The 18098-nt window shown below is 39.4% G+C and overlaps 1 pseudogene; it reads right to left on the bottom strand.

Annotated features, from left to right (window-relative positions):
• Positions 1 to 3805: 3805 nt before the first annotated feature.
• LOC128093854 (uncharacterized) lies at positions 3806 to 17263 on the bottom strand (annotated as a pseudogene).
• Between the last annotated feature and the right edge of the window lie 835 nt (positions 17264 to 18098).

The following is an 18098-nucleotide window of genomic DNA, read 5'->3' as shown; positions in this document are numbered from 1 at the left end:
ATGCTGATTCCTTTTGGAAACGATTTTCCCATTCCTTGTAATGTTATGGAAATCGTCATTAATCAATGATTTCCAACTAGGACGTCAATGATTGTACCACAAAATTATATAAATTTTTAAACGTGATTGAATTAGCTCGAAAATTCTTTCAGTGGCTTGAAGAACAACACCCGGCACATGCTGATTCCTTTTGGTGCTGAAATTCGTTAAATTGAATTTAATACAGAATATTTTATAGTGATGATCAATTTTTCTCGAAAATGATCAACGGCTTCACCTTAACAATATTGAAAATCTGAAAATAAAATCCAACCTCCCAAACATCGCTCATGAGCTCGAATTTAAGCCTGTCTGTCTATCCATAAATCATTTCTCAAAGATTGAATATCTGAAAAAAAAAGTCTTTCCAACAATCGATTCTATTTATTTATTACTATATCTTCCCTGAATCCAGTTGGGTCCTAAAATTAAGCTTAAATTTGTGATATAATTGTTCATAACGATAAAGCTTATTTTTCTGAGTACAATGATCCTATGTACGATCGCGAAGGATTTAAAATTAATTTTTAAATCAATTAAAAAAATAACTTCACGGCCCTTCTTGACAGAAAAGGTCATTGACAGCTCGTTCCAAGGGGACCAAAGTTGATCTATCAAAAATGTTGCCTTGTAATTTTACCGTTTTTACCGTTGTACATAAACATTTACATAGGGCTTTAGGACCCTATTATGAATCCAAATTTAAGTCGTTTTGGTTACAAGCCTATCGTTTGTTAAATCATCACTTCACTTCAGCTTGTTCAAAAATCGATAATACACCAATATACGAATTCCTGTCATTGTCGTGACTTTCGACCGATTTTCCATGAATTTTGAATATTTCGAACACAAAAATAAGCTCTAAATTGAGTCGTGCAGGTTATGAGCCTATCGATACTTAAACCATAACCTAAACAATATTAAAAATCAGAAAATTCTTTCCTCAACTTCTCCAACAATCGATAAAATTTATCTTCTAAAATCCAAACCTACCGATTCTGAACTCCGAAAGATTGAACTTCGAAAAAAAAAATCACCTATTTTTCCAACAATCGATTATAATTATCTATTTCTATATCTTCTCCGAACCAAATCATTAACTCAAGTTAAAGTCGTGTAGCCTATCGTTCCTCAAATCATCACTTCAACAGATTGGAAATCTAAACAATTCCTTTACCAGCTTGTTCAACAACCGATAATATACCAATACACGAATTCCAACCAATGTCGTGACTTTCACCCGATTTTCCATTTATTTTGAATATTTTGGACACAAAAATAAGCTCAAATGTAGGTCGTGAAGGTTATGAGCCTATCGATTTTAATTAATTACTCCAACAATATTGAAAATCTGAAATTTTTATTTCCAACTTCTCCAACAATCGATAAAATTTATCTTTCACTAAATCTTCTCTGAAATCCAATCATGAGCTCAAATTTAATTTATGTTGGTTATGAGCCTATCATTTCTAAAACCATCACGTTAAAAGATTGAAAATGTGAAAATTCTTTTACCAACTTAAATAAATCGATATGATTTATCTTTTACTAAATCTTCCCGGAAATCCAATCATGAACTCGAATTTAAGTCATGAACGATGGTCATGAAGGTGATAAGCCTACCGTTCTCAAACATCCACGCGCTACCCTATAGGGTACTCAAGCTCAATGATTCATCATATACGCTCACAGAGGACTCAAGCTCTATCCTCGCAGCTCCTCAAGCTCAGAGATTCATCCTTCGCGCTCTTACCTCACACGGGACTCGAGCTAAAAATATATATCATCTTCTAGGCTCTACCCTCGCAGGGGACTCAAGCTCAAATATTCATCATCCACGCTCTACCCTCACAGGGGAGCTCAAATATGTATTATCCACGCTCTACCCTCGCAGGGGACTCAAGCTCAAATATTCATCATCCACGCTCTACCCTCACAGGGGAGCTCAAATATGTATTATCCACGCTCTACCCTCGCAGGGGACTCAAGCTCAAATATTCATCATCCACGCTCTACCCTCGCAGAGGACTCAAGCTGATACATTCAACATCCACGCTCTACCCTCGCAGGGGACTCAAGCTCGAAGATTCATCATCCACGCTCTACCCTCACAGGGGACTCAAGCTGATACACTCAACATCCACGCTCTACCCTCACAGAGGACTCAAGCTCAATTTTATTTTATCTTCCACGCTCTACCCTCACAGGGGAATCAAGCTCGAAGATTCATCATCCACGCGTTACCCTCACAGGGGACTCAAGCTCAAATATTTATCATCCACGCTCTACCCTCGCAGGGGACTCAAGCTGATACACTCAACATCCACGCTCTACCCTCACAGGGGACTTTTCAATCACTTTCACCCGGAGCACCGAATGCACCTGTACTACATCGGCATTATCACCAGCAGCAGTCCAATAGTAACTCAGCATCAAACATTTACAGTGTTTAACAATTTCATTAGCAAGTACTAAATAATTTATTGAATTTTGACAATATACTAAAAATATGCTGTGCAGTAGAAACGAATTCTTCAAATAACATTGATTTTGCATAAATTTGCTATCCGGCCTAAGGTCCACAAAACAAATATTTTTCGTCCAACAACGGCTTGACATCGGTCCGATAATGGAGCGTATTTCATATGAAGGTTTGCACACGAGTAGGTCCTACATCGACCAGGAGTTTGAACGTCTTACCTTGGCGGGACAATTCTGTCAATACTTCCCAGTTAACTCAATCCGAATTCTGAAACGGAATCTAATTAGAATCGTATACAAATTCCGTTTCAAACGCAACAACCGGTTCCGTGTTCGAACCGGTTGTTGCGTTTGAAACGGAATTTGTATACGATTCTAATTAGATTCCGTTTCAGAATTCGGGTTGATTTGACTGGGTTGGTGTCCGTGTTTACCAGGGGGATGCTAAAGACCGCCATCTTGGGTGATTGAGATTGATAACGGGGCAAAATGCGCACAGTGAAAACATTTTTTTTAAATAATTCAATTTTTGTTATTAGAATTACTGCTGTTAAAAGTCAAATTGCACAGTAGTTAAGTTAAACGTTTCATGTGATAAAAGTACAACTTTAAATGAGGTCATCGGCCCGATGTGTGCTTAATAATCCCAACTTTAGTAGTTTATTTTGCAAATAAATTGATAAAAATCACCTCACAAACATACACTATCTTTTAAACGTACATTGCGGTAAATTTTACATAAAAACAATAATTACTTTATTTCCATTTTATGCCTGCAGTTTTTGTACTTTTTTTTACAGTGCGCAGTTGTTTTGTTTTGGTTCCGTAACGAACAGCTCTCGAGTTTTTTTTGATTAGGTCCTATAAACATATGAAAGACAATGGTTTATTGGTCCTTTTCAAAAAAAACTCTGGAGCTGTTCTTTTGTCCTGGAGCCGAAGTTGACATTTCCCTTTTGTTCTGGTGCCGAAGTTGACAGCTTGTGTTGGCTACGGTCGAGCTGCCTGTAGTGAAATATAGATGTCACCCCCCTGCTCCGCAGCCACCGCAAGAAAACGCCGACGCCATCTTGGCTGCTTAACATTCGGTTGCAAGCAGCTCCATAGAAAATTTAATTTCCACAAGTCGACCACCGTAATTCAAATAAAACACTCAATTTCCATCAAACAAAAGAAAAACTTTACGAAGGCCGCGGCGGGAGCTTTTACTGCGCCATTGTCGTGAACGAAGCCCGATTTTTCACTGAATTTTGGAATATTTCGGATAAGGATGAATAACGCGTCGTTTCAAGCTCAAGCAAAACACACGACTGATTTATTTCTCGTTTTCTCACACACACATTCTCAACTTCTCTCTTGGCTGACCTGCTCTCTCATTACGCTACCAGGGGTGCCCCTGCGGGCCAGATCTGATTTTTCTGAAGCAGTGACGGGCCGGAACCAATGTTTGATAAAAAATTGAAAAAGTAAACATTTTTTTCATAAAATTATTCTTATAGGTGCTTTTCATGTAATCAAATGAATAAACTAGTGTTGAAAATAAGAATCAAAACATTGAAAAATGTGTTTATTTCTTTTATTTTCATTTAGTTTTTTTTTTTTCATTTATTGTTATTGGTTTTGTAGATTGCTATTCAATACCTTGATATAATTAATTTAAATTAGTATAAAAAAGGCAAAAACATTCAAATTTAACTGGTCGTTGCAAGTTTTTTTTGAAAGCTTGATTGCCAACACAACCATGTATAAAAGAAATCAATGAGGCTTGACAAAAACTATCTGAACGAAATTTGGATCCAAATAATTTGGATCCAAGCGTAATGAAACAAAAAAAAAGTTTTTGCGTTGTTGTTCACCTTTATTGAAATATATTTTATAAAACATTTTAAAAGATTTTAAACAAACATATTTTAAAACGTGTAGAAAAATATATATTGAGTAGTTTTCATGTTTAGTTCATTGAACTTCTTTAAACTATCGAAGTTTATGAAAAATATACTGAAGAACGTGTCATATATTTAATGCTCCCAGATTTATTGACTCATTTTAACATTTCAATATTTTAAAAATATTTGCAGCTATTTTTTCTTCGGTCTTAATAATTTGCTTTTAAAAAGTTTTTTTTTTCAAACACAAGTTTATCACTGAAAAGATGTTCTGAAAAAAACGATATTTGAATTTTAAAATCAATTTTAATCAAGTTCCTAAAAAAAGAAAACCTTCAGTTTTATTTCACATTCTCACGAAATGGATAATGTTATTTTTTTAACCATTTTTCAGTTAATTGATTAATTCTGAAGTCATCAATATAGAAATGATAAGAATTAAATTCAAACATGAAGAATGTTAGATTTTGAAACAAAAATCTTTGAAAATACAAAGGCAAAATCCAAATAATACGTTAAATTAGTAACAATTTATAGAAAAAAAAACAAATAAAAAAACAAAATTTTTCTCGTTAAATTTTTGCTTGCGTGAATATTTAATCTCAAGCTTATGTTTTTATTTAAACACTCAGTTTATTTATTGAATATTTCATGAACAGTCCATGAACAGGGCCGGTCATAGAACATTTTTGAAAAGCCGTCGCGGGCCGGATGAAATGGCTTCACGGGCCGGATCCGGCCCGCGGGCCGGACGTTGGGCAGGCCTGCGCTACATGAATGCTCTCTTCTCATTCTATCTCTTCTCTGCCACACTCATTCACTACAGTATCTTCGGTAAAGTTGTAGGTTATGATTAGGAAAAACAAATAGGTATAGCGATACATTCTTAACATTTTTGGCACAGATATTCACGGCAAGAAAAGTGAAAATGACAAACCCAGACTAATACCAAAGATACCTAATTTACACTCGTAATCGGGCTGTAGCGGACAAATTTGGATGCTTCAAATGGCAAAAGGCGGGTTTTTTGTTGTCCTCTATCTGATTACCACAAAGTTTCCCCCCGGGAGGTCAAACCGGTTACAGGACAATCTTGATTGTTTTACGGTTTTGTTCCGAAATAGTGTTTTTTTTTTTGTCGAAAATGTTTATAAAGATAAAAAGATTTTTGAACAAATATTGTTGAAACTTGTTCAATAGAGGTTCTTCCGTGGGCTTTGATGATGAAAGCTAGCCTTAAAGTCTTTACGCTTAGGGATGATAAGATTGGTTTTCCCAGGTCCTGTGGGTCGTCAGGACTTTGGCAGCCCTACGGCTCGTGCCTCCGGGTAGCGGATGGAGGATAAAGGGATGAGTTAAGACCACATTCAGTTGGAAACCGCGCCGAAATAGTTGATTTGGGGCCTTCGAGTTGGCCAGTCGATCGTCAAGTTCTCCAAGTCGCGCGCTTGTGTGAAAAAAAAAAAATTCCGGAAAATTCTGGAAGTTTCATTGTGGGGGAAGGAGAAGTGATACGATAAAAGAAGATTTCAGTTGATTTGGGGCCTTCGAGTTGGCCAGTTGATCGTCGAGTTCTCCCAGTCGCGCGCGTGTGTGAAAAAAAAAAATAATTCCGGAAAATTCTGGAAGTTTTATTGTGGGGGAAGGAGAAGTGAAACGATAAAAGAAGATTTCAGTTGATTTGGGGCCTTCGAGTTGGCCAGTCGATTGTCGAGTTCTCCAAGTCGCGCGCGTTTGTAAAAAAAATCCGGAAAATTCTGGAAGTTTCATTGTGGGGGAAGGAGAAGTGAAACGATAAAAGAAGATTTCAGTTGATTTGGGGCCTTCGAGTTGGCCAGTCGATCGTCGAGTTCTCCAAGTCGCGCGCGTGTGTGAAAAAAAATAATTCCGGAAAATTCTGGAAGTTTCATTGTGGGGGAAGGAGAAGTGAAACGATAAAACAAGATTTCAGTTGATTTGGGCCTTCGAGTTGGCCAGTCAATCGTCAGGCTCTCTCGGTCGCGCGCGCTTGTTTAAAAACTGGACTTAACTGAAAAAATACGAACAGTCTCGCGGTGAAATTTGTTCTCGTTCGTCGTACGATAGAAGTTTTTTGAATCGATTAAGTTGTTAGATACAATTCGAGTCGTGTTCGTACTAACTTTAATAATCGTTTGTTTCTTAAACACGAAATAATGTATTCTATGCGAAAATTTTCGAGACATTTAATTAAATGTATGGTGATATTATATTCTACATTGTTTCAAGTTCAATCCCTTTCCATAGCATCGCCGCTCGGAAGGTTCGTCGTCGAATAGTTAGTAAAACATGCATTTTCATTTGAAAGACTTTCTCAAAGCATCGTTGCTCAGAAAACACGCCGGCGGGAAATACGCGTTTGAGGAATAAATTAGTACTCGCGAGAAAGTAGTGGAAGATTCTTGAATTTATTGAAAGAAGGATTCGTGTCGTCGTGTGTGTGTTGAATTTCTATAGTTGAGCTGGTTGTTCGCGGTCCAAACTGAGCAAATTCGTGGTGAAGTTTGTTGTAAAGAAGTTTACATGATAACGAATAATACGTGACTAAAAATTTCATTTCGTTTTGAAAGCCCTTCCCATAGCATCGTTGCTCGGATGGCACGCCGACGGTAAGAAGTAAAAAATACGCGATTGATAAGTCCTTCTCACTTTCTGGTCATATCATCTACCAAGATGAATCCAGACCTTCCCTTTCCTTCCCCTACTAACAAAATCCCCCACTTCCCGTGATGCTTGAAGGAGATGCTTTGGATTCAACGGTCTCACGCGGTGTCAACAGGTATAGAGCGACAAACTCTGTGTCTGATGAGTCTGCAACTTCAACTATCGGACTAACATTCCTACCTTTGTTGAACTGCATCTCCTTGGGGGGGCGCCGGTATTGACAAAAAGCAGAGATCTTCAGGGGTTATACAGTGAGGATGATTAGCTCCCACTACTCATCTGTTGGTTCATTGTGTAACTTCAGCTGATCCGTCAATAACAGAGTAGCAGCTCATTGGCAGTCAACCATGCTCATGCTCATGCTCATGCTCATGCTCATTCAGTTGGAAACCGCGCCGAAAAAAAAGTCCTCCTTGCGCGAATTAAGTGGGAGAAGTGGAGCGAAAACATCAACAAAGAAAAAAAATAATTTTAGATCTGCCACTGCACACTTGTAAAACCATTTTTGAGTTAGATTCAAAGCTCCGTATTCGGTTGTTTTTATTTAATTTCTAAGTATAATGATGTCATTTATGATCCCCAGAACCGTTTTGGGCCATTTGTGACCGGTTCCAGGTACGGCGTTGGATTCCGGATTACGGTCAATTTCGAAAATATTACAGAGTTATTTTTACCAGGCAAATTAGGTGTCAACATACAGGATTTTCCAAATCAAGCTCTCTCATGATCCACAGAACCATTTTTGACCGAAATGGCCAATTTGGGACCGGTTCCAGGTACCGCGGTGGATGTTGGAGTACGGTCAATTTCGTCAAAAAATCAAGAATTATTTTTGATCATGCTATATGGGTATCAAAGTACATGATTTTCCAAATAAAGCTCACTCATGATCCACAAAATCATTTTTTAGACCCAATTGGCCACGTTTGAACCGGTTCCAGGTAACTTCGGTAAATTCCGGAGCAATTTCGTAAAACCAAAGAATTATGTTTGATCAAACAATCCAGAATTTTAAGCGAAGATGGCGATCGAATGGTGAACGCCCGTTATGTCAAAATCACGCAGTGCACTGAAAATATGCCACACTTTTTATTCAAGTGCCCAAACACAAACACTGGCCCTGCTGTACAGAGCACTCAAATATCAATCGCAAAACACTTGAAATTTCGGTGATTGGCCACCTTCTTGAACTATTCAAAGTAATGAGCAAAACACTTGAAAATGATTTTAAGATCTACCCAAAACAGGCACTATTCAAAGTCAACGTGATTATCCACATGAATTTAATGTGTTTCACTGATTGATTTTTGCGCGACTTTCATCGAAGGCTAGAAGCGAGGCAAGAACCAATAGCACAAAAAACACTCCCGTCTTCAACTGGCCGGCCGGCGCAGTGGTAGCGTGCACGACTAGCAAGCGAGAACCTGTAAATCGCTTGCACGTACTTTTTTTTCAACACCATTTAAAATTCAAGTGTTTGGCTATTGACATTATTTCATGGCCAATCACCGAAATTTCAAGTGTTTTGCGATTGATATTTGAGTGCTCTGTACAGCAGGGCCAGATCATGTGTAGAACACTTCGTTGAGCTGTGTAAGTTTTGCTCAGTGTACGAAGATTGGGACAGCGGGACCAGAAACGTCAGCACTTCTACTTAAGAAGCAAATGCGGGTGATGACGGCAGGACCGTCGATGAAGCGGTCCCTGCCGGCCGAACTTCCACCACCCTCACAATCCGACCGCAGCCGTTACCGCAAGCCCAACCGGACCCGGGCATGCTGGAGCTGCTCACCAGCTCGGAGAACCATGCCCGCGTGTTGGAAGCCTGAGCCGTCGCAGTCAGAAAGCCGGCAGCGTTGCACACCCCCGCAGAAACAACGACGACGCAAGTGTGCTGGGGCAAAATAACGACCAAAAAGCACAAAACGTGCGAGGGCGACGGAACGTTGACCATCGTGGGCGGGAAGAGCGTCACGTTGGGCGACGAGGACGGCAAGGTGATTGGGAGCTCCGGGTTGGTGAAGGGGGAGGAGCTGGAGGAGGGTTCGCGGTTGAGCAAGGAGGTTGAACTGGTGGAGCGGATTGATGGGGAGGTGGCCAAGGAGAATGATGTGCCGGTGAAGAGGGTTCGATTCGAGGCGAGAGGAGGGTTTAGGCCGCCGGCGGAGTCGATGTGCGCCGGGAGTCCGATTGTGGTGTCGACACGGGTGTCGAGCTGGTTGGGACTGTGGGGAGGAAGCGATTGCGGAGGACTTTGTTCCGTTGATGATGCGGGAGCCTTCGCTCGATCAGTGGAAGTATAACAAAGGGTTGCGTTCCGTACTGCGTGGCTAAGCATTTGCGGCCGCACCAGCGGGAAGGGTTTTTGGAATGAAACGCGAAGACTCGGAACAGTTGGGAGCGATTTTGGCCGACGAGATGGGACTGGGGAAGACGTTGCAGACGTTGGCGTTGATCTACACCTTGAAGAATCAGGGACCTTACGGGCAGCCGGTTGTGAAGCGGGTTCTGATCGTGACTCCGAGCAGTTTGGTGGACAACTGGGATCGAGAGATAACAAAGTGGTTGAAGCAGGAACGGATCTTTACGTTCATCGTGGGGCCGAATAGCAAGTTGAAAAAGTACGCGCACCTGTTCGCAACCCAACGAGTTGTCGCATGGGGGGAGAAGGGAGAGGAGGGGCGGGCGGTCAATATCGTTTTTTTTTTCATCATATCTAACAATACAAAAAAACTGATTTCACAAATAAAAAGAAATTAAACCACCGGCGACTTTTCCTTGGTCAGTGCGGACGCGTCCCAGACGAGCTTGGCACCGTCTCCGATAAACATCTGCACCAGCTACTGGCCGGCCAGCTTCAGGTAGGTCGACTTCGGTGGATGAATTCTCAGGTTCTTGAACTTGTCCGTGTGCGTCGTCGGCAGCACGACGGCCTCAATCAATTTCTGGATTTGCCTGTCCAACCCGCCAATGTCCGAATACTGCTCGGTCGGCCGGAAGTGTCTCCAGGATGAGGTACGAGTCCTTGTTTACGCCCACCAAATCGTCCGGCTTGAGTTTCTCTGGATCAACCAGGCCAAACACGGGCAAAAAGTACGTCTGCCGTGTCAAAGTCTTGATTACGGTGCGCTTGCCCTTCCGCTTGGAGTCCAGCACCACCACCGCTCCGTCGTCCAAACGCGCACCAAACACGCACTAAATTCAACACAAAACAATGGAAAATCCGGATTTACTACGACGAAGCTGCTGGCCCATGAAATTGCCGGATGAGTGCCAGCGAATCGCTCGGCCGGAAAATGTAATAGAGACAGATTGATTTTTGTTGTTGTTTGTAAACAGTGCGCGCGTTTGCGATGACAGCTGTGAACACTGAAATAAAATTCATAGAGGAATGGTGTATGCACGTAAATATGGATGCACATACGGATTAACTTATGAAATAAATGCAATATATTTGGAGTGACCACCTCGTGGAATAGAACCGATTCCACCTGAACCAGATTCTCACCACCATGGCAGCCGTCTATTGCCGGCCGCTCCCATCTCCACCGCGCACCAGGGACAAGGAAAGGGAATTGGAAGACGGGAAGTGTTGATGCTCCACTTTTTTAAGAGTATTAAGGGAAAATCTCCACGGTATCCTCAAGTAAGTTTCGCTTGGAGTTGGACGGTTTTTGGGAAGGTGAATGGTCTGATGAGCCACCCTAGGCGAGTGGTAACGACCGTTGGCATTGTTGTTCGAATTCTTCGTGTGTTCTCATTTCTAATGGGAATGCTTTCAATTCTTCTCATCTCTTATTGGATGAATTCTAGCAGTCGCCCAGGCTATTTATAGCGAGGTAATTGTAGGTTCATTTCAAATGCGCCTGCATGCATGCAATGCAATGCATTCTTGTATGTTCTGATATTCAACTTGCATTCAACTTTATTCTCGTCCGTTTCTTGGATTCAACTATACACTGAAAAAAACCAATTCTCGAAATCGTGAATTAAATTCACGAATGCGAGAACCACGAAGGAATATATTCACGTTTATGGTGCAAATGCACCATACTCATGAATAAATTCCTTCGTGGTTCTCACATTCGTGAACTTAATTCACGATTACGAGAATTGATTTTTTTCTGTGTATCAGTCTAAGTCCTACTAAGGCTACTAATGCTCCACGGTAAAGTGGAAAGCATTTTTGCTTGCCAATCCTAAGGACAGGGGATCGAACCCCGCCGTGAGCTGAAGTTTTTTCATTAATTCCAAATGAGTCCAGAACTTTCTCGTTGGGGGCAGATGGGTATCGAACCCAGAACCATTCGCTTATAAAGCGAACATCGTAACCATTCAGCCACGACCGCTCCTTTAGAAGCGAGGCAAGAACCAATAGCACAAAAAACTCTCCCGTCTTCAACTGGCCGGCCGGCGCAGTGGTAGCGTGCACGACTAGCAAGCGAGAACCTGTTAATCGCTTGTACCTACGTACTTTTATTTTTCAACACCATTTAAAATTCAAATGTTTGGCTATTGACATTATTTCATGGCAAATCACCGAAATTTCAAGTGTTTTGCGATTGATTCAAATATTTGAGTGCTCTGTACAGCAGGGCCAAATCATGTGTAGAACACTTCGTTGAGCTGTGTAAGTTTTGCTCAGTGTGGTACCAACATTACGATAAAAGTGTGCCATGTCATGACAGCCATACTTTTTGTTGGTGCTACTGAGCGATTTTGACAATTTGGACGTTCACAATTCGAACGTCATCTTCGCTTAAAAACCTGGATACGGGTATCAAAGTTCATGATTTTCCAAATCAAACTCATTCATGATCTCCAGAAACATTTTTTTTTGCCAATTGGCCACATTGGGACAAGTATACGTACAAGGGACAGGAATACGGTCAATTTCGAAAATATTAGAGAGTTATTTTTGACCAGGCAATATAGGAGTCAAAATACATGATTTTCCAAACCAAGTTCATTTTTGATCCTCAGAACCATTTTTGGATCAATCTTGCCGCTTTGGAACCGGCTTCAGGTACCTTAAAATTCCAAAGTATGGTCAATTTTGTAAAAAAAATACAAAAATATTTTTAAAACCAAACAAAATGTGTATCATAGTTTATTGATACAAATAAAGCTCAGAAACATTTTTGGATCGTTCTACCACTTTAGAGTTTCCAAAATTAACCGTGAAAAAAATATGATAGATTGATGAATAATATAAAATTAAGCCTTACTTAAATCTCCCTGTTATATTTACAGTAGATTTTCTAGTTTATTACATGTAAAATTCCGTAAAATTTGGTGTTTTGGAATTGGTCCCTGTAAAAATTGCAATTTTTGAACTAGAAAAATTAAATTTTTGAGCAACCGGCTCCGTGGCTTAATGGTTACGGCTTCTGTCTCCCAAGCAGAAGGTTCAGGGATCAAATCCCGGTCGGTACCTTTGAAATTTGGAATCAGGAATTTGAATATGAATAAAAACTAAAATGAATCAGGTGGGATTCGAACTCACACCTTTGGATTGGTGGTGGTCTGGGACGATAAGCAGTCGGCCATCAGAAGGTTTACACTCTAGCAGTGAATTGATCCGTAGTGTTGAAACATGTTATTTCTTCTTCTCATATTATTAAATACGCGCTGATCCCTGATTTGCCTGAGGGGATTAGAAGTCTAAATATAGATCGAGTTTCCTTCAGATGCTTGCTTCTATGTTTAGGCGGGGCCAAACAATGCCCAGCGACCTCGGAATTGGACCGCAAGGAGCTCTGTTATTCTGAAACGGGTCGTTGGAAGCAGCGCGAGGGCTATCACCACCTAATACCCGGGACTGAGATAAGTTGTATCAGCATTCGGCATATACACAGTCTGATACAAATTATACTTTCCCATAATTTCGCTACCGGTTAGCGGGTATTGGATTGGACCACACACACACAGAAAAATTAAATTTTTGAGCATGATTTTGAAAATCTTAAACTTTGACACCCGTATTGCCTTATAGAAATTTCTCGTATGTGGCCAAAAAAATGAAAAAAGTTTATTGAATTTTTTGAATTGTTGAAAAAAAATAAAGTCAAAAAGCATGAAAAAGAAACGCACAGTTACAGTTATGATAATGTTAAAAAAAATCAAAATATTTAAAAAGCGATAAAAGCGTTTATTATACTAACGTCGTTTTCTGATTGGTATTCAGATTTTTTTTTTAACAATAAGAAATACACAGTTTATAATTTATTCTACTTATTTTAGAAAATTCAATATCATCTCGGTACTAGATTCAAACACACAAACACAACCCATTGTTGACTTTTTTTCCTTAACAATATCTGGTTTTTGATCTGTTTTCTTCTTTTTCTTCCTGTTTTGAAGATTTTTTAAAAGCGGAGAAAAAATGCAAATAAAATTTGTTGTGTCATAATATCGGAACATTGAACAATTTTATAAAAACTTTTTGTGTAACTATACAGAGATGATGCAAAATGAGCAATTCTCTACCAAAACCGGAAATGGATTTTATTTGTATTTTTTTATTTGACTCAAACTTTGTGGGGGCCTTCCCTATGACCAAATAAGCTATTTTGCGTCCTTGGTTCACCCATACAAGTCTCCATACAATTTTGGCAGCTGTCCATACAAAAATGGTATGTAAATATTCAAACAGCTGTAATTTTTGAGTGAATTTTCTGATCAATTTGGTGTCTTCGGCAAAGTTGTAGGTATTGTTGAGGACTTTTGAGAAAAAAAATAGGTACACGGAAAAAAAAATTGCAGATTTTTTATCAACTTTTTTTTCACTAAAACTCAATTTCCCAAAATACGTATTTTTTTATTTTCGAGATTTTTTGATATGTTTTAGGGGACAAAAATCCGCAACTTTTGAGCCATAGAGAAACATGGTCAAAAAATCTGCCGCCGAGTTATGAATTTTTGAAAAAATAGTGATTTTTGGAAAAAATCGAAGTTTCATGCAAAAACAAGTTTGACATTATTTTTTAATGCAAAATTGAATTTGCTATCGAAAAGTACTTTACAGATTTTTTGATTTAGGGCTCCGTTTTCAAGATATAGCCACCGAAAGTTTGATTTTAGCGAAATATTTGCAGTTTTTGAATTTTTAAAAATAGTGACCATGAGTGACCATTTCTAAAAATATTTTTTTTTTAAAGTTCAGAAAATTTGCTATAAAATTGTCTAAGAGACATAGAAGATTAGACCTCTGGTTGCTGAGATACAGCGGCTTAAAGAAAAAGAAACACGAAAATTGAAGTTTTCTAAGTCTCACCCAAACAGCCCACCATTTTCTAATGACGATATCTCAGCAATTAATGGTCCGATTTTCAATGTTAATACATGAAACATTCGTGAAATTTTCCGATCTTTTCGAAAAAAATATTTTGAATTTTTTTAAATCAAGACTAACATTTTAAAAGGGCCAAACATTGAATATTACGCCCATTTAAAATGCTAGTCTAGATTTAAAAATTTGCATAAAACTTCGATTTTTTCCAAAAATCACTATTTTTTCAAAAATTCATAACTCGGCGGCAGATTTTTTGACCATGTTTCTCTATGGCTCAAAAGTTGCGGATTTTTGTCCCCTGAAACATATCAAAAAATCTCGAAAATCAAAAAATACGTATTTTGGGAAATTGAGTTTTAGTGAAAAAAAAGTTGATAAAAAAATCTGCAATTTTTTTTCCGTGTACCTATTTTTTTCTCAAAAGTCCTCAACAATACCTACAACTTTGCCGAAGACACCAAATTGATCAGAAAATTCACTCAAAAATTACAGCTGTTTGAATATTTACATACCATTTTTGTATGGACAGCAGCCAAAATTGTATGGAGACTTGTATGGGTGAACCAATGACGCAAAATAGCTTATTTGGTCATAGGGAAGGCCCCCACAGAGTTTGAGTCAAATCAAAAAATACAAAAAATAAAAATGGTCGAAATCGGCCGATTTCGTAGAGAGTTGCTCAAATGCAATTTCGTAATTTTAAGTACTGAACACTTCGCTGAGATTTCGGTCATTCGATTTATTTGTATTTTTTAATCCGGCTGAAACTTTTATGGTGCCTTTGGTATGCCTAAAAAAACAATCTTGAGTGAGTTTGTCCATATAATTTTCCATACAAATTTGGCAGCTGTCCCTACAAAAATGATATATGAAAATTCAAAAATCTCAATCAAAAAATCCTTGAAAAGATTGTAGGACTTTTTGATCGAGTTGGTGTCTTCGGCCAAGTTGTAGGTATGGATAATGACTACACTAAAAAAAATGATACACGGCAAATAAATGGTCATATTTTATTTAACTTTTTGTCACTAAAACTTGATTTGAATAAAAAAACAAATGTCAACTTTTCAGAAATTTCCAGAATGGGCAAAAAATCTTTGACCGAGTTATGAATTTTTGAATCATTAGCGATTTTTTGAAAAAAATCGAAATCTTCTATATATATAAAAAATTTCGACGGTTTTGTTCGAACGCGAATCAGTTCAATACGGAGCGTCGGATCGAGGTGGTCTTTGTTGCGTTGGGTTCGTATAAGCCCAAGGAAGGTTCTTACGCCAAAAAGTAACAACTTTGGCCACTCTGGAACCGATTCCGGAAGGTCTGCAGATTGTATGGGAAAAGTTACGTAAAATCAAATTTTGATCACAGGAGGCTAAAAACGCCAAGAAGTGAAAACATGACAAGACGAAGTTTGTCGGGGTTAGCTTGTATTGGTATAAAAAATTTTTCAACTTAATTTTTCGATGTAAAATCGAATTTGCAATCAAGTTATAGCCAGTTTTAGGTAACTTTTTCAAAAATAGTCACAATTATTAATTTTTTTTAAATTAGTGCACATGTTTCCCACTTGGGTGGCAGTGCGTGGCCGAATGGTTACGCTGTCCGCTTTGTAGGCGGATGATTCTGGGTTCGATTCCCATCTGCTCCAACCTTCCATCGGATGAGGAAGTAAAATGTCGGTCCCGGCCTTGGTTGTTTGGCCGTTGCAAAAGCATGCACATCACCTTCGTCAAATTCAACACTTAATATTACACACTGCATGTACAATTTTTGCAAACACAAAAAAAAGTTGCAACCGACGGGATTCAAATCCAGCACCAACAGTAAGGACTGGCGCCTCAGCCCACTCGGCCATCAGACCGATGTAAATCTGTAAGGATAAACGCATATATGAGCGCTTGCACAGCTAAAAATGTAGTAATCCAGCTGCGTGTAAAAAGCCTGGGTGTAAAATAAATATTGCACTATTTCATGCAATTCTATGTAATTTTACACCCCGAAATATGTAGCCCATCAGTATGGGAAACCTACTTGACCGAAATGTCAAACTCATATATGCGTTTATCCCTACAGCTTTTCATCGGTCTGATGGCCGAGTGGGCTAAGGCGCCAGTCCTTACTGTTGGTGCTAGGTTTAAATCCCGTCGATTGCAACTTTTTTTTTGTGTTTGCAAAAACTGTACATGCAGTGTGTAATATTAAGTGTTTATTTTGACGAAGGTGATGTGCATGCTTTTGCATGCGATTTTACCATCGGATTTTTTGCTGTGCATGTATGTAACCCCTTAAAAAGGTTGTCACCAGCTAACCAGACATACATGAGTTCCTGAATGACAAAAGCAGATCAACTCACTAGAAGATGCCGCTTCCCGCGCCACGAAGTCGATCTGGATGAGGTTCGCGTCCGCTGATGAAAAGTTTTCTCGTTCTTCTCCCCGTCTCGTCCACCCAGAACCGAAGAGTAAAGAATTTCAACGCACAAAAAATGATTAGTTCTAAGTTGTATGCATTTATTGACCCATCAAATGAAAAAGAAAGTTTTACATGTTTGGATCCAATATTTAATGGCGCTCCTTCTTGGACGACTTAATTTTGCTGCATTGGTTAGCAGTCGAAATGCATTGCATTTTTAATTCTAAAGTTAACTATTAATCGAATGTAAATGTGTCAGTGTTATAGTGTGTAATCCCCCTGCTGTTGGTCAAACTGCAGACTCCTTCAGACGGCCCGGTCTTCGTGACCTGCCATCATTCCAGCATCCCGCCGAAATGGACGGACCGCACCGGCTTCCATCCGGTTCTCCAGCCGATCCTCCTGCTGCACCGCTCGTCCAGCGCTGCTCGATCCACTGCTGCAGAAGGTGTACTCCTCCAGCCGCCATTTTTGTTGAAAATCTTGAAGTAATGTGGAAAAAGAAAATAGGGCCGATCTCAATCAATCCGATGCTCACCACATCGATGCCGTCATGACGGCCATTTTGTAGAAAAGGTTGGCACTTTTGTAAGGCAGTGGCCGCAGCCAAGCCTTGATGACCACTCTCTGTTCAGGGAAAATAAATTTCCTAGTTAGTAATACCGACTAACTAAAAGCAGACGATCGCACAACCTGCGCTGGACGCAGTTTCAAACTTTGTCCTACGTCTTGTTCACACTTTGTCAGCCTTTTCGCTGCGTCCTTTACTGCCGTTCTACGCATAATTGTCCCATGTTCAAAAAAGTGCAACTGAGAAAAAAGCGATTGAAATTTTTCGACCGATTTCTGTGTTTCTACGCATAATTGTCCCGTGGGTTCCTATTCGCCCTATGTGTCCCTAATCGCCCCAGTTAGCAGTTTATCACCCTTATTTGTGATCCTCTTGCTATACAACAGGTAAACAACGCATAATGCTTAGTAAAACTAATGATTCCGTGTAAGAAAATACTTGGTGGGACAATTATGCGTAGAAGTTCAACGATGGGACAAACAGACTTGGTGTTGTTTTTGATAAGTTTTCGAACAAAGTACCAGATTTTATGGGTTTTTCTTAAAGTACACATCAGACTAAACTTAAAAATGTCATGAAGTCAAAATCGTCCAAAACTGACATGGGACAATTATGCGTAGAACGGCAGTTTAGGACAGTAAAAATTAGAAAAGATTCACTTAATCGCAGATCCTCTTACAATGGTCAGGCTCTTCTTAGTCAGGAACTAATCCACCGAAAAACACTTTCACTG

This window comes from Culex pipiens, chromosome 1 (genome assembly GCF_016801865.2).
Source record: "Culex pipiens pallens isolate TS chromosome 1, TS_CPP_V2, whole genome shotgun sequence".
NCBI classification, from domain to species: Eukaryota; Metazoa; Arthropoda; class Insecta; order Diptera; family Culicidae; genus Culex; species Culex pipiens.
Note: the sequence above shows the minus strand (reverse complement) of the source record. Positions and strands in the feature narration are given on the sequence as shown.